The sequence below is a fragment of the Ambystoma mexicanum genome, unplaced genomic scaffold, assembly GCF_040938575.1.
Source record: "Ambystoma mexicanum isolate Mex_15411 unplaced genomic scaffold, UKY_AmexF1_1 Mex_scaf10, whole genome shotgun sequence".
Classification (NCBI taxonomy): domain Eukaryota; kingdom Metazoa; phylum Chordata; class Amphibia; order Caudata; family Ambystomatidae; genus Ambystoma; species Ambystoma mexicanum.
In genome coordinates, this window is record NW_027182325.1 from 1180001 (window position 1) to 1190000 (window position 10000).

At 46.8% G+C, this 10000-nt stretch overlaps 21 non-coding genes and 12 pseudogenes across 21 annotated transcripts in view; all 33 read left to right on the top strand.

The window, feature by feature from the left end:
* LOC138547675 (5S ribosomal RNA) overlaps positions 1–9 on the top strand; it is a 119-nt gene extending 110 nt beyond the window's left edge. Inside the window, exon 1 of the ribosomal RNA XR_011291507.1 lies at positions 1–9. This exon is cut by the window's left edge and continues 110 nt beyond it. This is a non-coding gene — a ribosomal RNA (5S ribosomal RNA).
* Positions 10–115: 106 nt separating this feature from the next.
* On the top strand, positions 116–224 carry LOC138546654 (5S ribosomal RNA; annotated as a pseudogene).
* Positions 225–687: 463 nt separating this feature from the next.
* Positions 688–806, top strand: LOC138548883 (5S ribosomal RNA). The gene has a single exon (XR_011292676.1). It is a non-coding gene; the product is annotated as a 5S ribosomal RNA (ribosomal RNA).
* Positions 807–912: 106 nt separating this feature from the next.
* Positions 913–1021, top strand: LOC138546158 (5S ribosomal RNA; annotated as a pseudogene).
* A 463-nt stretch (positions 1022–1484) lies between these two features.
* On the top strand, positions 1485–1603 carry LOC138548884 (5S ribosomal RNA). Its single transcript, XR_011292677.1, has one exon. It is a non-coding gene; the product is annotated as a 5S ribosomal RNA (ribosomal RNA).
* Positions 1604–1709: 106 nt separating this feature from the next.
* On the top strand, positions 1710–1828 carry LOC138539650 (5S ribosomal RNA). The gene has a single exon (XR_011287714.1). It is a non-coding gene; the product is annotated as a 5S ribosomal RNA (ribosomal RNA).
* Positions 1829–1934: 106 nt separating this feature from the next.
* On the top strand, positions 1935–2053 carry LOC138541167 (5S ribosomal RNA). Its single transcript, XR_011289181.1, has one exon. It is a non-coding gene; the product is annotated as a 5S ribosomal RNA (ribosomal RNA).
* Positions 2054–2159: 106 nt separating this feature from the next.
* Positions 2160–2278, top strand: LOC138536960 (5S ribosomal RNA). Its single transcript, XR_011285115.1, has one exon. It is a non-coding gene; the product is annotated as a 5S ribosomal RNA (ribosomal RNA).
* Positions 2279–2384: 106 nt separating this feature from the next.
* On the top strand, positions 2385–2503 carry LOC138547676 (5S ribosomal RNA). Its single transcript, XR_011291508.1, has one exon. It is a non-coding gene; the product is annotated as a 5S ribosomal RNA (ribosomal RNA).
* Positions 2504–2609: 106 nt separating this feature from the next.
* LOC138546655 (5S ribosomal RNA) lies at positions 2610–2718 on the top strand (annotated as a pseudogene).
* A 463-nt stretch (positions 2719–3181) lies between these two features.
* LOC138548885 (5S ribosomal RNA) lies at positions 3182–3300 on the top strand. Its single transcript, XR_011292678.1, has one exon. It is a non-coding gene; the product is annotated as a 5S ribosomal RNA (ribosomal RNA).
* A 106-nt stretch (positions 3301–3406) lies between these two features.
* LOC138546159 (5S ribosomal RNA) lies at positions 3407–3515 on the top strand (annotated as a pseudogene).
* A 463-nt stretch (positions 3516–3978) lies between these two features.
* LOC138548886 (5S ribosomal RNA) lies at positions 3979–4097 on the top strand. The gene has a single exon (XR_011292679.1). It is a non-coding gene; the product is annotated as a 5S ribosomal RNA (ribosomal RNA).
* A 106-nt stretch (positions 4098–4203) lies between these two features.
* LOC138540365 (5S ribosomal RNA) lies at positions 4204–4322 on the top strand. The gene has a single exon (XR_011288415.1). It is a non-coding gene; the product is annotated as a 5S ribosomal RNA (ribosomal RNA).
* A 106-nt stretch (positions 4323–4428) lies between these two features.
* LOC138549979 (5S ribosomal RNA) lies at positions 4429–4547 on the top strand. The gene has a single exon (XR_011293747.1). It is a non-coding gene; the product is annotated as a 5S ribosomal RNA (ribosomal RNA).
* Positions 4548–4653: 106 nt separating this feature from the next.
* LOC138539191 (5S ribosomal RNA) lies at positions 4654–4772 on the top strand. Its single transcript, XR_011287267.1, has one exon. It is a non-coding gene; the product is annotated as a 5S ribosomal RNA (ribosomal RNA).
* A 106-nt stretch (positions 4773–4878) lies between these two features.
* Positions 4879–4987, top strand: LOC138546160 (5S ribosomal RNA; annotated as a pseudogene).
* A 463-nt stretch (positions 4988–5450) lies between these two features.
* LOC138538005 (5S ribosomal RNA) lies at positions 5451–5569 on the top strand. Its single transcript, XR_011286120.1, has one exon. It is a non-coding gene; the product is annotated as a 5S ribosomal RNA (ribosomal RNA).
* Positions 5570–5675: 106 nt separating this feature from the next.
* LOC138549981 (5S ribosomal RNA) lies at positions 5676–5794 on the top strand. Its single transcript, XR_011293749.1, has one exon. It is a non-coding gene; the product is annotated as a 5S ribosomal RNA (ribosomal RNA).
* Positions 5795–5900: 106 nt separating this feature from the next.
* Positions 5901–6019, top strand: LOC138536961 (5S ribosomal RNA). The gene has a single exon (XR_011285116.1). It is a non-coding gene; the product is annotated as a 5S ribosomal RNA (ribosomal RNA).
* A 106-nt stretch (positions 6020–6125) lies between these two features.
* Positions 6126–6234, top strand: LOC138542700 (5S ribosomal RNA; annotated as a pseudogene).
* Positions 6235–6340: 106 nt separating this feature from the next.
* Positions 6341–6449, top strand: LOC138542701 (5S ribosomal RNA; annotated as a pseudogene).
* Positions 6450–6555: 106 nt separating this feature from the next.
* LOC138543184 (5S ribosomal RNA) lies at positions 6556–6664 on the top strand (annotated as a pseudogene).
* A 106-nt stretch (positions 6665–6770) lies between these two features.
* LOC138546768 (5S ribosomal RNA) lies at positions 6771–6879 on the top strand (annotated as a pseudogene).
* A 106-nt stretch (positions 6880–6985) lies between these two features.
* On the top strand, positions 6986–7104 carry LOC138548030 (5S ribosomal RNA). Its single transcript, XR_011291848.1, has one exon. It is a non-coding gene; the product is annotated as a 5S ribosomal RNA (ribosomal RNA).
* A 105-nt stretch (positions 7105–7209) lies between these two features.
* LOC138543032 (5S ribosomal RNA) lies at positions 7210–7318 on the top strand (annotated as a pseudogene).
* A 464-nt stretch (positions 7319–7782) lies between these two features.
* Positions 7783–7901, top strand: LOC138537511 (5S ribosomal RNA). The gene has a single exon (XR_011285644.1). It is a non-coding gene; the product is annotated as a 5S ribosomal RNA (ribosomal RNA).
* Positions 7902–8355: 454 nt separating this feature from the next.
* Positions 8356–8474, top strand: LOC138541061 (5S ribosomal RNA). Its single transcript, XR_011289078.1, has one exon. It is a non-coding gene; the product is annotated as a 5S ribosomal RNA (ribosomal RNA).
* A 106-nt stretch (positions 8475–8580) lies between these two features.
* LOC138542541 (5S ribosomal RNA) lies at positions 8581–8699 on the top strand (annotated as a pseudogene).
* Positions 8700–8805: 106 nt separating this feature from the next.
* On the top strand, positions 8806–8924 carry LOC138549982 (5S ribosomal RNA). The gene has a single exon (XR_011293750.1). It is a non-coding gene; the product is annotated as a 5S ribosomal RNA (ribosomal RNA).
* A 106-nt stretch (positions 8925–9030) lies between these two features.
* LOC138536962 (5S ribosomal RNA) lies at positions 9031–9149 on the top strand. The gene has a single exon (XR_011285117.1). It is a non-coding gene; the product is annotated as a 5S ribosomal RNA (ribosomal RNA).
* Positions 9150–9255: 106 nt separating this feature from the next.
* LOC138547677 (5S ribosomal RNA) lies at positions 9256–9374 on the top strand. The gene has a single exon (XR_011291509.1). It is a non-coding gene; the product is annotated as a 5S ribosomal RNA (ribosomal RNA).
* Positions 9375–9480: 106 nt separating this feature from the next.
* LOC138547118 (5S ribosomal RNA) lies at positions 9481–9589 on the top strand (annotated as a pseudogene).
* The last annotated feature ends 411 nt before the right edge of the window (positions 9590–10000 follow it).

Here is a 10000-nt window from a genome sequence, read left to right on the forward strand (position 1 = left end):
CTGTAGGCTTTTTTGTGCTCCAAGTTCAGGAAGTGAGCCATTTCACAATTGCCTTTCAAAACTGCAAGGTCTAGCCGACTAGATGCTTAAAAGTACAAAACTCACTAGGCCCAGAGCCTACGGCCACACCACACTGAATGTGCCCGATCTCGGAAGCTAAGCAGGGTCAGGCCTAGATAGTACCTGGATGGGAGACTGCCTGGGAATACCAGGTGCTGTAGGCTTTTTTGTGCTCCATGATTAGTAATTGCGCAACTTCTCAATTATTTTTCAAATTTGGTATGTTTCCAAAATAATTGTATCCCGTTTTATAGCGGAAATGTTGGACAACATCATGAGGGCTGGAGCTACCTTTTTACATAGAATTAGCATACAGGCAGTGTGTTCATGGGTAATAAATCGACTTTCACATGTAATGCAGTACAGAGAATATTGAGTCCTTCAAGAGGCATGAAAGAAAACCATTATTGTGTTGATTGTTCTCTCCACCTCCCTGCAACAGACACAGGATGGATGAATTAAAGTTATCCTACCAGACATAGGAGTCCTGAATGGGCCCACCAGTCTTATATATCTCGCCTGATCGAGCCTGATCGAGCGATGAGCGTGGTATCATGTTGCAAGTGGCTGCATGGCTTAGCTTACTAAATGCCAATGCATAAGAGTAATATTCTTAGCATTCCTAGAGCCTACGGCCACACCACACTGAATGCACCCGATCTCGTCTGATCTCGGAAGTTAAGCAGTGTCAGGCCTAGTTAGTACCTGGATGGGAGACCGCCTGGGAATACCAGGTGCTGTAGGCTTTTTTGTGCTCCAAGTTCAGGAAGTGAGCCCTTTCTCAATTGCCTTTTAAAACTGCAAGGTCTAGCCGACTAGATGCTTAAAAGTACAAAACTCACTAGGCCCAGAGCCTACGGCCACACCACACTGAATGTGCCCGATCTCGGAAGCTAAGCAGGGTCAGGCCTAGTTAGTACCTGGATGGGAGACTGCCTGGGAATACCAGGTGCTGTAGGCTTTTTTGTGCTCCATGATTAGTAATTGCGCAACTTCTCAATTATTTTTCAAATTTGGTATGTTTCCAAAATAATTGTATCCCGTTTTATAGCGGAAATGTTGGACAACATCATGAGGGCTGGAGCTACCTTTTTACATAGAATTAGCATACAGGTAGTGTGTTCATGGGTAATAAATCGACTTTCACATGTAATGCAGTACAGAGAATATTGAGTCCTTCAAGAGGCATGAAAGAAAACCATTATTGTGTTGATTGTTCTCTCCACCTCCCTGCAACAGACACAGGATGGATGAATTAAAGTTATCCTACCAGACATAGGAGTCCTGAATGGGCCCACCAGTCTTATATATCTCGCCTGATCGAGCCTGATCGAGCGATGAGCGTGGTATCATGTTGCAAGTGGCTGCATGGCTTAGCTTACTAAATGCAAATGCATAAGAGTAATATTCTTAGCATTCCTAGAGCCTACGGCCACACCACACTGAATGCACCCGATCTCGTCTGATCTCGGAAGTTAAGCAGTGTCAGGCCTAGTTAGTACCTGGATGGGAGACCGCCTGGGAATACCAGGTGCTGTAGGCTTTTTTGTGCTCCAAGTTCAGGAAGTGAGCCCTTTCTCAATTGCCTTTTAAAACTGCAAGGTCTAGCCGACTAGATGCTTAAAAGTACAAAACTCACTAGGCCCAGAGCCTACGGCCACACCACACTGAATGTGCCTGATCTCGTCTGATCTCAGAAGCTAAGCAGTGTCGGGCCTAGTTAGTACCTGGATGGAAGACCGCCTGGGAATACCAGGTGCTGTAGGCTTTTTTGTACTCCAAGTTCAGGAAGTGAGCCATTTCTCAATTGCCTTTCAAAACTGCAAGGTCTAGCCGACTAGATGCTTAAAAGTACAAAACTCACAAGAACCAGAGCCTACGGCCACACCACACTGAATGCGCCCGATCTCGTCTGATCTCGGAAGCTAAGCAGTGTCAGGCCTCGTTAGTACCTGGATGGGAGACCGCCTGGGAATACCAGGTGCTGTAGGCTTTTTTGTGCTCCAAGTTCAGGAAGTGAGCCATTTCTCAATTGCCTTTCAAAATTGCAAGGTCTAGCTGACTAGATGCTTAAAAGTACAAAACTCACAAGGCCCAGAGCCTACGGCCACACCACACTGATTGCGCCCGATCTCGTCTGATCTCGGAAGCTAAGCAGTGTCGGGCCTCGTTAGTACCTGGATGGGAGACCGCCTGGGAATACCAGGTGCTGTAGGCTTTTTTGTGCTCCAAGTTCAGGAAGTGAGCCATTTCTCAATTGCCTTTCAAAACTGCAAGGTCTAGCTGACTAGATGCTTAAAAGTACAAAACTCACTAGGCCCAGAGCCTACGGCCACACCACACTGATTGCGCCCGATCTCGTCTGATCTCGGAAGCTAAGCAGTGTCGGGCCTAGTTAGTACCTGGATGGGAGACCACCTGGGAATACCAGGTGCTGTAGGCTTTTTTGTGCTCCAAGTTCAGGAAGTGAGCCATTTCACAATTGCCTTTCAAAACTGCAAGGTCTAGCCGACTAGATGCTTAAAAGTACAAAACTCACTAGGCCCAGAGCCTACGGCCACACCACACTGAATGTGCCCGATCTCGGAAGCTAAGCAGGGTCAGGCCTAGATAGTACCTGGATGGGAGACTGCCTGGGAATACCAGGTGCTGTAGGCTTTTTTGTGCTCCATGATTAGTAATTGCGCAACTTCTCAATTATTTTTCAAATTTGGTATGTTTCCAAAATAATTGTATCCCGTTTTATAGCGGAAATGTTGGACAACATCATGAGGGCTGGAGCTACCTTTTTACATAGAATTAGCATACAGGCAGTGTGTTCATGGGTAATAAATCGACTTTCACATGTAATGCAGTACAGAGAATATTGAGTCCTTCAAGAGGCATGAAAGAAAACCATTATTGTGTTGATTGTTCTCTCCACCTCCCTGCAACAGACACAGGATGGATGAATTAAAGTTATCCTACCAGACATAGGAGTCCTGAATGGGCCCACCAGTCTTATATATCTCGCCTGATCGAGCCTGATCGAGCGATGAGCGTGGTATCATGTTGCAAGTGGCTGCATGGCTTAGCTTACTAAATGCCAATGCATAAGAGTAATATTCTTAGCATTCCTAGAGCCTACGGCCACACCACACTGAATGCACCCGATCTCGTCTGATCTCGGAAGTTAAGCAGTGTCAGGCCTAGTTAGTACCTGGATGGGAGACCGCCTGGGAATACCAGGTGCTGTAGGCTTTTTTGTGCTCCAAGTTCAGGAAGTGAGCCCTTTCTCAATTGCCTTTTAAAACTGCAAGGTCTAGCCGACTAGATGCTTAAAAGTACAAAACTCACTAGGCCCAGAGCCTACGGCCACACCACACTGAATGTGCCCGATCTCGGAAGCTAAGCAGGGTCAGGCCTAGTTAGTACCTGGATGGGAGACTGCCTGGGAATACCAGGTGCTGTAGGCTTTTTTGTGCTCCATGATTAGTAATTGCGCAACTTCTCAATTATTTTTCAAATTTGGTATGTTTCCAAAATAATTGTATCCCGTTTTATAGCGGAAATGTTGGACAACATCATGAGGGCTGGAGCTACCTTTTTACATAGAATTAGCATACAGGTAGTGTGTTCATGGGTAATAAATCGACTTTCACATGTAATGCAGTACAGAGAATATTGAGTCCTTCAAGAGGCATGAAAGAAAACCATTATTGTGTTGATTGTTCTCTCCACCTCCCTGCAACAGACACAGGATGGATGAATTAAAGTTATCCTACCAGACATAGGAGTCCTGAATGGGCCCACCAGTCTTATATATCTCGCCTGATCGAGCCTGATCGAGCGATGAGCGTGGTATCATGTTGCAAGTGGCTGCATGGCTTAGCTTACTAAATGCAAATGCATAAGAGTAATATTCTTAGCATTCCTAGAGCCTACGGCCACACCACACTGAATGCACCCGATCTCGTCTGATCTCGGAAGTTAAGCAGTGTCAGGCCTAGTTAGTACCTGGATGGGAGACCGCCTGGGAATACCAGGTGCTGTAGGCTTTTTTGTGCTCCAAGTTCAGGAAGTGAGCCCTTTCTCAATTGCCTTTTAAAACTGCAAGGTCTAGCCGACTAGATGCTTAAAAGTACAACACTCACTAGGCCCAGAGCCTACGGCCACACCACACTGAATGCGCCTGATCTCGTCTGATCTCAGAAGCTAAGCAGTGTCGGGCCTAGTTAGTACCTGGATGGGAGACCGCCTGGGAATACCAGGTGCTGTAGGCTTTTTTGTACTCCAAGTTCAGGAAGTGAGCCATTTCTCAATTGCCTTTCAAAACTGCAAGGTCTAGCCGACTAGATGCTTAAAAGTACAAAACTCACAAGAACCAGAGCCTACGGCCACACCACACTGAATGCGCCCGATCTCGTCTGATCTCGGAAGCTAAGCAGTGTCGGGCCTCGTTAGTACCTGGATGGGAGACCGCCTGGGAATACCAGGTGCTGTAGGCTTTTTTGTGCTCCAAGTTCAGGAAGTGAGCCATTTCTCAATTGCCTTTCAAAACTGCAAGGTCTAGCTGACTAGATGCTTAAAAGTACAAAACTCACTAGGCCCAGAGCCTACGGCCACACCACACTGATTGCGCCCGATCTCGTCTGATCTCGGAAACTAAGCAGTGTCGGGCCTAGTTAGTACCTGGATGGGAGACCACCTGGGAATACCAGGTGCTGTAGGCTTTTTTGTGCTCCAAGTTCAGGAAGTGAGCCATTTCACAATTGCCTTTCAAAACTGCAAGGTCTAGCCGACTAGATGCTTAAAAGTACAAAACTCACTAGGCCCAGAGCCTACGGCCACACCACACTGAATGTGCCCGATCTCGGAAGCTAAGCAGGGTCAGGCCTAGTTAGTACCTGGATGGGAGACTGCCTGGGAATACCAGGTGCTGTAGGCTTTTTTGTGCTCCATGATTAGTAATTGCGCAACTTCTCAATTATTTTTCAAATTTGGTATGTTTCCAAAATAATTGTATCCCGTTTTATAGCGGAAATGTTGGACAACATCATGAGGGCTGGAGCTACCTTTTTACATAGAATTAGCATACAGGTAGTGTGTTCATGGGTAATAAATCGACTTTCACATGTAATGCAGTACAGAGAATATTGAGTCCTTCAAGAGGCATGAAAGAAAACCATTATTGTGTTGATTGTTCTCTCCACCTCCCTGCAACAGACACAGGATGGATGAATTAAAGTTATCCTACCAGACATAGGAGTCCTGAATGGGCCCACCAGTCTTATATATCTCGCCTGATCGAGCCTGATCGAGCGATGAGCGTGGTATCATGTTGCAAGTGGCTGCATTGCTTAGCTTACTAAATGCAAATGCATAAGAGTAATATTCTTAGCATTCCTAGAGCCTACGGCCACACCACACTGAATGCACCCGATCTCGTCTGATCTCGGAAGTTAAGCAGTGTCGGGCCTAGTTAGTACCTGGATGGAAGACCGCCTGGGAATACCAGGTGCTGTAGGCTTTTTTGTACTCCAAGTTCAGGAAGTGAGCCATTTCTCAATTGCCTTTCAAAACTGCAAGGTCTAGCCGACTAGATGCTTAAAAGTACAAAACTCACAAGAACCAGAGCCTACGGCCACACCACACTGAATGCGCCCGATCTCGTCTGATCTCGGAAGCTAAGCAGTGTCGGGCCTCGTTAGTACCTGGATGGGAGACCGCCTGGGAATACCAGGTGCTGTAGGCTTTTTTGTGCTCCAAGTTCAGGAAGTGAGCCATTTCTCAATTGCCTTTCAAAATTGCAAGGTCTAGCTGACTAGATGCTTAAAAGTACAAAACTCACTAGGCCCAGAGCCTACGGCCACACCACACTGATTGCGCCCGATCTCGTCTGATCTCGGAAGCTAAGCAGTGTCGGGCCTCGTTAGTACCTGGATGGGAGACCGCCTGGGAATACCAGGTGCTGTAGGCTTTTTTGTGCTCCAAGTTCAGGAAGTGAGCCATTTCTCAATTGCCTTTCAAAACTGCAAGGTCTAGCCGACTAGATGCTTAAAAGTACAAAACTCACTAGGCCCAGAGCCTACGGCCACACCACACTGATTGCGCCCGATCTCGGAAGCTAAGCAGTGTCGGGCCTAGTTAGTACCTGGATGGGAGACCACCTGGGAATACCAGGTGCTGTAGGCTTTTTTGTGCTCCAAGTTCAGGAAGTGAGCCATTTCTCAATTGCCTTTCAAAACTGCAAGGTCTAGCCGACTAGATGCTTAAAAGTACAAAACTCACTAGGCCCAGAGCCTACGGCCACACCACACTGATTGCGCCCGATCTCGGAAGCTAAGCAGTGTCGGGCCTAGTTAGTACCTGGATGGGAGACCACCTGGGAATACCAGGTGCTGTAGGCTTTTTTGTGCTCCAAGTTCAGGAAGTGAGCCATTTCACAATTGCCTTTCAAAACTGCAAGGTCTAGCCGACTAGATGCTTAAAAGTACAAAACTCACTAGGCCCAGAGCCTACGGCCACACCACACTGAATGTGCCTGATCTCAGAAGCTAAGCAGTGTCGGGCCTAGTTAGTACCTGGATGGAAGACCGCCTGGGAATACCAGGTGCTGTAGGCTTTTTTGTACTCCAAGTTCAGGAAGTGAGCCATTTCTCAATTGCCTTTCAAAACTGCAAGGTCTAGCCGACTAGATGCTTAAAAGTACAAAACTCACAAGAACAAGAGCCTACGGCCACAGCACACTGAATGCGTCTGATCTCGGAAGCTAAGCAGTGTCGGGCCTCGTTAGTACCTGGATGGGAGACCGCCTGGGAATACCAGGTGCTGTAGGCTTTTTTGTGCTCCAAGTTCAGGAAGTGAGCCATTTCTCAATTGCCTTTCAAAACTGCAAGGTCTAGCTGACTAGATGCTTAAAAGTACAAAACTCACTAGGCCCAGAGCCTACGGCCACACCACACTGAATGCGCCCGATCTCGTCTGATCTCGGAAGCTAAGCAGTGTCGGGCCTAGTTAGTACCTGGATGGGAGACCACCTGGGAATACCAGGTGCTGTAGGCTTTTTTGTGCTCCAAGTTCAGGAAGTGAGCCATTTCACAATTGCCTTTCAAAACTGCAAGGTCTAGCCGACTAGATGCTTAAAAGTACAAACTCACTAGGCCCAGAGCCTACGGCCACACCACACTGAATGCACCCGATCTCGGAAGCTAAGCAGGGTCGGGCCTAGTTAGTACCTGGATGGGAGACTGCCTGGGAATACCAGGTGCTGTAGGCTTTTTTTGTGCTCCATGATTAGTAATTGCGCAACTTCTCAATTATTTTTCAAATTTGGTATGTTTCCAAAATAATTGTATCCCGTTTTATAGCGGAAATGTTGGACAACATCATGAGGGCTGGAGCTACCTTTTTACATAGAATTAGCATACAGGTAGTGTGTTCATGGGTAATAAATCGACTTTCACATGTAATGCAGTACAGAGAATATTGAGTCCTTCAAGAGGCATGAAAGAAAACCATTATTGTGTTGATTGTTCTCTCCATCTCCCTGCAACAGACACAGGATGGATGAATTAAAGTTATCCTACCAGACATAGGAGTCCTGAATGGGCCCACCAGTCTTATATATCTCGCCTGATCGAGCCTGATCGAGCGATGAGCGTGGTATCATGTTGCAAGTGGCTGCATGGCTTAGCTTACTAAATGCAAATGCATAAGAGTAATATTCTTAGCATTCCTAGAGCCTACGGCCACACCACACTGAATGCACCCGATCTCGTCTGATCTCGGAAGTTAAGCAGTGTCAGGCCTAGTTAGTACCTGGATGGGAGACTGCCTGGGAATACCAGGTGCTGTAGGCTTTTTTTGTGCTCCATGATTAGTAATTGCGCAACTTCTCAATTATTTTTCAAATTTGGTATGTTTCCAAAATAATTGTATCCCGTTTTATAGCGGAAATGTTGGACAACATCATGAGGGCTGGAGCTACCTTTTTACATAGAATTAGCATACAGGTAGTGTGTTCATGGGTAATAAATCGACTTTCACATGTAATGCAGTACAGAGAATATTGAGTCCTTCAAGAGGCATGAAAGAAAACCATTATTGTGTTGATTGTTCTCTCCACCTCCCTGCAACAGACACAGGATGGATGGATTAAAGTTATCCTACCAGACATAGGAGTCCTGAATGGGCCCACCAGTCTTATATATCTCGCCTGATCGAGCGATGAGCGTGGTATCATGTTGCAAGTGGCTGCATGGCTTAGCTTACTAAATGCAAATGCATAAGAGTAATATTCTTAGCATTCCTAGAGCCTACGGCCACACCACACTGAATGCACCCGATCTCGACTGATCTCGGAAGTTAAGCAGTGTCAGGCCTAGTTAGTACCTGGATGGGAGACCGTCTGGGAATACCAGGTGCTGTAGGCTTTTTTGTGCTCCAAGTTCAGGAAGTGAGCCCTTTCTCAATTGCCTTTTAAAACTGCAAGGTCTAGCCGACTAGATGCTTAAAAGTACAAAACTCACTAGGCCCAGAGCCTACGGCCACACCACACTGAATGTGCCGGATCTCGTCTGATCTCAGAAGCTAAGCAGTGTCGGGCCTAGTTAGTACCTGGATGGAAGACTGCCTGGGAATACCAGGTGCTGTAGGCTTTTTTGTACTCCAAGTTCAGGAAGTGAGCCATTTCTCAATTGCCTTTCAAAACTGCAAGGTCTAGCCGACTAGATGCTTAAAAGTACAAAACTCACAAGAACCAGAGCCTACGGCCACACCACACTGAATGCGCCCGATCTCGTCTGATCTCGGAAGCTAAGCAGTGTCGGGCCTCGTTAGTACCTGGATGGGAGACCGCCTGGGAATACCAGGTGCTGTAGGCTTTTTTGTGCTCCAAGTTCAGGAAGTGAGCCATTTCTCAATTGCCTTTCAAAATTGCAAGGTCTAGCTGACTAGATGCTTAAAAGTACAAAACTCACTAGGCCCAGAGCCTACGGCCACACCACACTGATTGCGCCCGATCTCGTCTGATCTCGGAAGCTAAGCAGTGTCGGGCCTCGTTAGTACCTGGATGGGAGACCGCCTGGGAATACCAGGTGCTGTAGGCTTTTTTGTGCTCCAAGTTCAGGAAGTGAGCCATTTCTCAATTGCCTTTCAAAACTGCAAGGTCTAGCTGACTAGATGCTTAAAAGTACAAAACTCACTAGGCCCAGAGCCTACGGCCACACCACACTGATTGCGCCCGATCTCGTCTGATCTCGGAAGCTAAGCAGTGTCGGGCCTAGTTAGTACCTGGATGGGAGACCACCTGGGAATACCAGGTGCTGTAGGCTTTTTTGTGCTCCAAGTTCAGGAAGTGAGCCATTTCACAATTGCCTTTCAAAACTGCAAGGTCTAGCCGACTAGATGCTTAAAAGTACAAAACTCACTAGGCCCAGAGCCTACGGCCACACCACACTGAATGTGCCCGATCTCGGAAGCTAAGCAGGGTCAGGCATAGATAGTACCTGGATGGGAGACTGCCTGGGAATACCAGGTGCTGTAGGCTTTTTTGTGCTCCATGATTAGTAATTGCGCAACTTCTCAATTATTTTTCAAATTTGGTATGTTTCCAAAATAATTGTATCCCGTTTTATAGCGGAAATGTTGGACAACATCATGAGGGCTGGAGCTACCTTTTTACATAGAATTAGCATACAGGCAGTGTGTTCATGGGTAATAAATCGACTTTCACATGTAATGCAGTACAGAGAATATTGAGTCCTTCAAGAGGCATGAAAGAAAACCATTATTGTGTTGATTGTTCTCTCCACCTCCCTGCAACAGACACAGGATGGATGAATTAAAGTTATCCTACCAGACATAGGAGTCCTGAATGGGCCCACCAGTCTTATATATCTCGCCTGATCGAGCCTGATCGAGCGATGAGCGTGGTATCATGTTGCAAGTGGCTGCATGG